Raw genomic sequence first — 9,127 nt, 5'->3', positions numbered from 1 at the left:
AGTCCTTTGCCCAATACCCAGCATTAAAGTAAATATTTAGTAATTGTTACCTGCTTTTGCATTATTATTATGGTTTTATGACTTCAGATTAGAAAGTAGAAAATGCTCTTTCTACTCAGTATGGTTTGAAGTCCAGGGCTATCTGTAGGACTGTAATACACACCACGGCAACCAGAGAACAATGACTTTATTGCCACTCTGCATGAAATGGACAATCTAAGCTCTTGACCTTGCTTCCCATGTTGGTCATCCAGAAACCTCAGGTGTGGTGCTGAGACTGCAGGGGGCTTTCAAACAGTGCTTTCTCCTGACGTGGCAGCCACAGTCTGATGAGGCCTGAGGTGGGTCGAATTCCTCCCCCACGGTGAAGGAGATCTCTATCAGTGTCCAGAGAGACGTGCCTGCCCTTGGATGATATGGGCCTGATGTTGCAAACAAGTGGGAGAGATGGTCTCTCCTACACCTATGTGCTTGGTAAATTTTACTTTCTGTAAAAGCAAAAGTATCATTTCTGTGAAGGAGGTAATGACTGCCGTATTTCACTGAGGAAGGAACCAAGGTATGTGGCTGTGGTCAAGGTAGTGAGCTACAGATTGGCTTCTCCTGACTTTTGTCCTGTGAATCTTTACCTTTCTTTCTAATGGCTTTAAGCAAGGAGGCCTAAGATGCTACTCAAAGGCTACTGTGTTCTTAGTCAACTATGCAGTCAACCTTAAGGACTTAGAGTGTTCTTTCAATTCTTTGCTAACAAATAAAATAATCACCACTTATGGAGTGCCGCCACATCCCACTATGTTTACAACGTGTACCGGGTCATCCATCTGATGTCCTTCTACAGGTGCTTATGACTGTAACTACACAAAGGATCATTATTGCCGTGTTGCATGTGAGAAAACTGAAGTTCCAAGAGTGTGCAGCTTGTTCTACAGTCTCAGAGAAATACACGGGGGTTCCAGAACGAGATGGTAGCACCCTGGCCTACCTGGGCTACACCATAACTACAGAGGTCTAGAGCTGACCATAGCATGAAGAAGGAAAGTTGACCACATGTACATGGACCCCACATGGAGACAGCAGATGGCTCTGGAGACGCCCCTGAAAGAGCAGTAAATCTGTGTCCAGCTGCAATCTCTGACAGTTCAACCACTCAAAGGTCTACCCTGGACTTTCTGACAAAGCACTGAGAACACAGTGTTGCAGGAAATTGACAGAGACCTTGTTGCTGAGTCAACCAAAGGTGTTTTATTGCAAGGCAGGCACAGTTACAGAGCATTCAGTCAGAGATGCCACAATTTCCATAAACCCAAACACAGAAGCAGGCCTTGTTCTCGGATTCCTCCAAAATGAGCAGATCCACAGACAGACCTGGGCAACCCTATTGATGAGGTCAGCTGATCCAATTCCTGCTTTGCCTTGGAAGTGGCATTTCCAAACTTTCCACTTATTGTTTTTTATTGGTCAGCTTACATTCAGGGTGTTTGAAGCTGCTTTTGATATTTATAATTTCTCCACCATTCTAACTGCAGAATCAGACAGGAATTAAATTTCAGCCTACAAGGTTTGTGTTTCTTTGTAGTGTAACATATATATCAAATATCGTGCAAGAGCCCCAGGTATAATATATGTTTGATTATATTTCAACTCCAAGCGATACCACATTGAGATCGCTTCAGTAGCTAAGCAAATGTGACTCAGGCCATTATCTGGATCCAAAACTTGAGGGGAAAAAAAAAAAGAAAGAAAGAAAGAAAATGTATTTTTAATCTAAGGATCAGTGCTACACAAATCAAATCACGCAGCCCCATTTACCAGGTAACCTGGGATTGCAATTCAGAAAATCCTTAGGGACAGAATTTGTTCATAAACAAGGCCAATTTCACCAACAGAATTATACTTTCTAAAGCAATCCTTTTCTTACAATTCTCAGGGCCAAGAGAAGAAAAAAGAAAAGACAGAGAGGGGGCGGGGAAAAGGAAAGAAAGCCAACCATTCAAAAGCATCCAGAACTGTGTTATGCAGGTGATGGCAAAGCAAAAACAGTCCAATCAGGAACCACACGCAGCTCAGAGAGCTTCAGTCTGAAGGGGTGCTGGGCTTCAGTCCCACTCCAGGTGCTTCTTGGTTCCAGCTGCAGTGTTTCTGTCCTGGGGATCAGCAACATCTCCCTCACTCTCCTTCAGCAGTTCCCCCAGAGACCTGAGAAGGTGGTTTTTCCTCTGGCCAAAAGCGGAGCCTGTGGAAGGACACACGGGAAACAGCCCATCAGGCCTGGGCCCACCCATCTGACAGCTAAAGGTCGATGGAGTCAAGGGCAGAGGGAAGAGTGATGTTTCCTCACCTCCTCCAGGCTTCCTTCCTGCTGCCTCTCCAGAATGGTGGCTTTATGCTTTGGAGCACCCAGTGGCTTGGAATCTTTGAGATCTTGTAGTGAGCTCATTGGGATACCCATCACCTTTCAGTCCATGATATCTCTGTTGACAAGAACATAAAATAAATACCCCTGCATCACTGGTCTATGAATCTTGAGGAGAAGGAGACAAAACAGAGTAATACAGACATATGGAAAGAAGAGAAGGGAGGACGAGAGAGAATAAAACTCAGAAAGGATACTCTACCTGCCACCTTTCCCTGGAATTCCCCTAGGTGGTCGCATCCTGGACAGGAGGCTCCAGGTGAAGTCTAAGACCTCCCAGAGGTCTCAAAGTTCTGAAAGGTCAGGAAGCATCATTCCACTGCCACGCGGGCACCTGAACTCAAAACTCAGCTCCTTGAGAACCTCAGCCAGCCTTGCCCCAACTCTCCTGAGTGGATCCTGTCACTGAAATACTACATAACAGAGAGCAAAGTGCAGTTGAAAATTAGCAGGAGGTCCTCCATCTTCCTTTGCCCCAGGGTAGTGGTTAGGGAAAAGACAGGAGGGGGTGGGAGTAGGAGGTGTATCAACAACCACCTGGACTTCTCTTTAGTGATGTCAGTCTTCAACTTCAAACTCTCAACTCCCCAACCAGTGATAAATCTCTAGGAAGATTCTTCCAGGCCCGTGGTCCATGCCCTTTGGTTCAATTAGCCTTGCTCATTTGACTCTAAAGCATCATCCAGATCCTGAAGAAAGTTTCTATGCCTGGGTCAGGAGAACTCCAGACCCAAAGCATGCCAGGCACCTGATTCCACTTGTGAACCCCCTTTCCCAAAACCCATGGGAAGTCCAGGTCTACCCTCTGTCCTTTGTAGAACCTATCTCCCTGGAACACCAAGTAGGCGGCACAGCAGTGAAGAACACAGGATGAGAACTGTAGGAACTTGCAGTGCTACCAAGAAAGGCAGAGATAGGGGAACTTATCCAAAAACACCCAGTTACCAGTGCTATACCAAAGGGTAGAGGCCGGTGGGAGTGGTCTGTCTTGAGCACACATTTATAAAGATGGCACACAGTCTGTAGGAGACTTAAAATCAATAATAATATTTAAAGTTTCTCTACTTTTTACTATGACCATGCACTGACAGTTCCAAGAATGTCGGTGACAGAAGAGTCCTTCCCGTCCAGGCACATTCCCATCCTTGGCCCGTTCTGCAAACTATTCATGGTATCTTCATTCTGCCAAATCTGTTCTTGTGCTTCTCCCTCTGCCTGGAAGTTTCTTCCCCCAATACCACCTGCCAACATGTTACCAACTTTCAAGCTCTTCTTCAAAGAAGACTCTCAGGACCTCTTAACAAGGAGGAATCCCTCTTCCTTTTAACTCCTATGACAATTTACCAATTTTTTTAATTTATTCCTTGTATTACACTTGAACATGCAACAAATATTATCTTCCCTATTAATATACATCAAGATGCCATGAAAAATACCTGGGCTTTGAAATTAAGTCTATGTTAGATTCCCAGTTCTTACCCTTAACTAGTAGTGTGATATCGGACTAATTTTAACAACCTCTGTAGCTTATTTCTATATCTATAAGTTGAGGAAAATATCAGGGTTACTGCACTAAATTAGATAAACACACAAAATATCTAGCCTGAGATAATAAACCCTCAACAGCTATTGGTTTCTCTACTCTTTTCATAAGGGCAGGCTCATTCTTTCCTCCCCACTCATGAAGGACTTACCCAGAAAAGTGGTAAAATGTGGAGGGTACTGAAAATGAGGATATGGAAGAACTACAACATAGGCCCATTTGGAGGATTCAGTAAGGGAGTATGTAGTAAGTTCATAGATCGAAACCTGGTACATGGTATGGATTCTAGTAATGTATATCATATAGGATAATCTTGTGAGTTAATAATGTAGGATTCCCTGACTCCATGAAACATTCTAAGTATCAATTATCAAGATATTCCTTTCCCTGCTTCAAAATTCTTCCTTTCTTTTTCAAATAAAAATATCAGAAGGTGAATGGTGACAGTGGAATTTTTAGAAAATCGTGTCATGTTAGAGCTAAGAGACCTTGTCCCCCTTTAGGTAACATGTATTGAGAACCCATGATGTGCAAGGTACCATCCTAAGAACTTACAAATAGTGTCTTATTTAACTCCGAAGAGGAGCTGCCTTGACTATTTCTGCAACTGAGGCACAGAGAGGTTAAGGAACCTGCCCATAGATGCACAACCAGTAAGGTACAGAGCTGAGTTTGTTAAATAGGTTGAGAATCAGGCTCTCACTCACTATGGATGTACTCCAGAACTTTCTGTGAGGATGGAAATGTTCTGAGCTAAGATAGTAGTCATTAGCCATATGCAGCTCCTGAGCTCTTGAAATGAGTCTACTTGAGGAACTGACTTTTAAATGTTACTTAATTCTACTTAATTTAAGTAGCACACGTGTCCAGTGGTTGCCATATTGGACACTGCAGGTTTACTGTTCCTTAAGACCTTGCAGAGTTTGCCTATTTTGATGTTAGAGATGACATGATTTGCTCTAGACATAAAGTCAGGGTAGAACCTTCAGCAGGGGGAGCAGGGCTATGCTAATTATAGACCATAGGATTGGAGCAAGATCCACTTTAGTTGGAAATGCAGGTTCTTTCATTCACTGACTATGATCACAGGACATTAGTCAACCTTCCTGTGTATCTGATCTCTTTATGGTTGAGGAGGCCTAATAATAGCTATTCTAGGGTCAATGTGACATCACGTAGAACAGCATACGGAAGAGTGCTTAGCACATACCTGGTATAATTTAAGGGGAAGCTGTGGAACACATACACATAACTTAGAAGAAGCCCTTCTTCCATGTCAGCAAGAGAGCAAAGGAAAGTAGTAATATCAGTGAGGCAGGGGAGAGGTTTTCCACCCACATTCCACTCAGGATGTACATGTATGTCACAGACCAAGTACAAGAAGAGGGTTAAAAATGCTTCCTCGTTTCAACAGGCTCTCAGAGTCTTAGTGTATGATTCTAATATTTCTATGTGAATTTCCCCTAATGCCCTGACTTTAGATCTTAATCACCATGCCACCCCACGCTAAATAAGGGTCCTTAATGTTATTCCTCCCTGCTATTATTATGATTATTTCTATAGCCAAGTAGCAACACTCCTTATCCCAAGTAGCTTGGCTACAATTTTGTTCTTGTTACCTCACTCAAATGAGAATGAACTCTCTCCCTTTCACTTTTTCTTCCTCTTTCTTGTGTATACACACGTTTATGTTCTCTCTCTGTATTGGTTTTTAACTTAACTATGTTTCACCTCCAAACCCCTCCTGCTTCATAGTTCTGGGGCTGGGACCCCTCAGAGCACATCTCTCCTACATCACAGGCCCCTGTTGGGTCTGCCAGTAGGGGGAGGAGAGGGAATGGGGCTCCTTATGGGATTCCTATCCTGTCACATGACTCCAGTGAGCACTCTCCACCCTGGCAACAGCAGCCAGTTCCAGTAGGAGCAGCTGACTCCACTTTGCAGTATCTCTATATTCCCAGCTCCCTTCAGAGACACCAGCACAGCCAACTGTCCAGTGCCCCTCCTCAGAAGTCTGGGTTCCCCCTCTGCAAGGCCCATCACCCAAGTATTTAAGTTTTCATTATCCTAACTTCCTCCCTTTGTTCCCCCAGCCACAGGGGTACAGTGGCTTCCTGCAGCGTGTGTGACCTCTGTGGAGCTCAGTATCTCTTTGCATCTCTTGGATTATCCAACACCTGGTTAACAAGTGATGACGTTCAAGTAATGCCATCCTGAAAGGCTCCACCTTGGCATACTGAAGTCTAAGAAAACAGCAAAAGCAGCAAGGTCACGGTGTCCTCTGCCGCCTCTTACCCTTCTTCCAGGAAATAGGTCACGAAGGCCTCCTGTGAGAGATGCCTCTCTATACCCAGTGGAAAGGAGCACCCTCACCTCTAAAGACAAGGGACACCTACATGAATCCTAACCAAGGGCCTTGAGAAGTCTCCCCCACTTACTATGCTTACCTCCTAGTCCTTGACCTATCACATTCTCCCCCGACTGTGCGCTCTCCAGCCTGCCTCACTGAGAAACTCACAGCTCTAACCACTGTGGTGGGTCTTTATTTCCCTGTGAAGGCTCCATGTCACGTAACACTGACATTACATAAATCTATATAGGCTTTTCTCCTGTTACTCTGCCCTTGCCAGTTTGTTTTTCAGACAGAGGCAGGGACCCTGAATGACTGGAGAAAGACTTTTTCCTCCCATACAAAAGTCTTCATGGTAATTCCTTGTTAAAATAACTTGCTTACAGAGCAAGTTGAGCCTGGGTGGCTCAGTGGGTTAAGCCTCTGCCTTCGGCTCAGGTCATGATCTCAGGGTCCTGGGATCGAGTCCCGCATCGGGTTCTCTGCTTGGCAGGGAGCCTGCTTCCTCCTCTCTCTCTCTGCCTCCTTGTAACCTCTCTTTGTCAAATAAATAAATAAAATCTTTTTAAAAAAATAAATAAATAACTTGCTTAGCTTCTGTCTCCTGACCAGATCCAACCTAATACTCTTCCTCTCCCTCTTCCATGGACAAACTGTGTTACTGTGTACATAAGAATACATAAACATGTCTTATGGGGTTTTTCCCCCACATAAAATCTATCAATAAATTATTAACATGTCCTGGCATTTCTATTCTAGATCCTCTCTGCCTAGCATGTGAATACAGGATTTAAAAAAAAAAAAAAAAAGGAAAGAGCACATCAAATCATATAATTTGATATATCAGAGAGTAATTAACCCCTGAGGTGCAATCTCTGGGAGCTCATTACTGGGCACATCTGCCAGGGCAGCTAAAAACCAGGTAAAACACATGGACATCTCCATTAACAAAGACCAACACATGGGAGTCCTGGCAGCGCATGTGCTAAAGCCTAGGGTGCAGACCTTCTGTAGCAATACATCAACAACTAACTGTGTCACGTGAACGAGAGCCCTCTGCAATGCTGCAGCCTTTGACAAGCTGAACTGCCCCCCCTGCCAGGTCTCCAGAGAAGGTGCATACCCACACCACAATGCAATGCCATACAGTTCAATATAAGAGGAGACTACAGCAAAACCACTTTAGAGGTACTGACCATGACCATCCCTATCTCCATCTCCCCAACCAGGCTGCCAGTCTTATCCTCTATAAATACAGCAGGAGACCTGGGATGAAATCAGCACTGCTTATTGGTCACCACCTGCCTCTTCAACCTAGGTGAGCCGAAGAAGCCCATGTTGACTCACAGCCCCTCCCATCATAGGAAGCTTTCATTCTTCTAAAATGATCAATGGAGATGAATCAGGTCTTTGTGACACATGTAAGTGACTATCTATCATCCACAGTACAGCTAACCTACCTTATAGCCCCAACATGATCTGCAGCCAACAGGTGCCTACTAGAACAGTAGGCGTCCAAACTCAGAGCAGCCATCACAACCTGGATCCTCAGACTCCAAACCACCTTCCATCTCCAGTATGCTGCAGCTGGTCCGTTCTTCCCTATATCACTTGAACCACACTCCTTTGAGGAACTCACATAAGAAAGCCTATGGGTTTTGGCTTCAATGTCACCCACTGTTTATTCAGGCCTTCTTAGACAGTGGTTTCCTCAATGTTCAAAACTTTTCTCTCCTCTTCTTTTCAAGCCATTGTTCCCATTAATACCTGTAAATGGACCAGAGGCTGTCAATATCCCACTCTTATCCCTCAGGCCTTTCCTAGGCCAACCTCCAATTGCCATTAGCTGCATCTCTTTGCATGAGAGTTTTCTCCAAAAACTATCTGTCTGGGCCTGGCAGGCCAGGAATATGTGGGTAACCCATCGGAGAGGAGTCCTCAAGCACCGGCTAATAGAGTCCAGGGGATAATGGTGAGGGGCATGTTCTTAGCTCTTCCCTATTATTTCCCCACAGGTTTGAACATAGGTGTCCAATGTAACCTGCAGCTGACTCAGGAACATGCCCTTTATTAGCTGCCATTCTCTTATCTTCCTTTCCCTTTCCTCTTGGTGGTGCTTCTGAAATTTCTCCAATCAACTGCTTGTTCTTAAATCTTTGTCTCAGGGTCATTCCTGGAGAACCAAACTTGGGCAGCAGAAAACTACCCTTTTTCTAATTCCAGTTACTTCAAGGCATTTCAGCAAATGCTTTAGTTTTATGTACATATTGATAGATCAACATAAATATGTGTTCCTAGGCTACTTTAATTGGATTTATAAATAATGAACTATACATGTCCAGCTGGCGTTTGAATTTTCACGTATTTTGCCTTGTGCTGGTTCTGTCTCTCCGGTAAGTTGATAAGATGTTCAAAGGCCAGGAGTGCACCACCTCCTTCTTCTATAATTTTCCACAATGCCTGGCATGATGCTCTGCAGAGTGAATATTCAATCAGTGCTGACAGACAAGAAGCTGCAGAGGTCAGATCCGTTTGGCCCGCAGGCTTGTCAAAGGTGAGAAAGCTCCTAAGAGAAGGAAATCGTGATGCTATTTTCAACCCTTTGAAGGATGAACCTGGAAACCCAGAATGGAAGCTGGCCCTGAGACAGGGCACCAAGTCAGGACACCAGAGTCATGTAGCACGTGCTCAGCCCTCCAGCCATGCAAGACAGGAGAGGCTGCATCACCGGATATGCTCTCGTGGCCTGTTTTTGAGTGAGTCTGGTCAGAGACAAAGTGAGCTAGATGAGCTAGCCTGAGCACTGTCAGGTCCACCCCCA

At 44.6% G+C, this 9,127-nt stretch overlaps 1 long non-coding RNA gene across 1 annotated transcript in view; it reads right to left on the bottom strand.

Annotated features, from left to right (window-relative positions):
- Positions 1-1,219: 1,219 nt before the first annotated feature.
- Positions 1,220-9,127, bottom strand: part of LOC122909047 — a 162,878-nt gene continuing 154,970 nt past the window's right edge. Inside the window, exons 2-3 of the long non-coding RNA XR_006385069.1 lie at positions 2,339-2,471; positions 1,220-2,233 (exon numbers count right to left, since the gene is read on the bottom strand). This is a non-coding gene — a long non-coding RNA (uncharacterized LOC122909047). The remainder of the gene's footprint in view (positions 2,234-2,338; positions 2,472-9,127) is intronic.

The sequence above is a fragment of the Neovison vison genome, chromosome 6, assembly GCF_020171115.1.
Source record: "Neovison vison isolate M4711 chromosome 6, ASM_NN_V1, whole genome shotgun sequence".
Taxonomy (NCBI): Eukaryota; Metazoa; Chordata; class Mammalia; order Carnivora; family Mustelidae; genus Neogale; species Neogale vison.
Note: the sequence above shows the minus strand (reverse complement) of the source record. Positions and strands in the feature narration are given on the sequence as shown.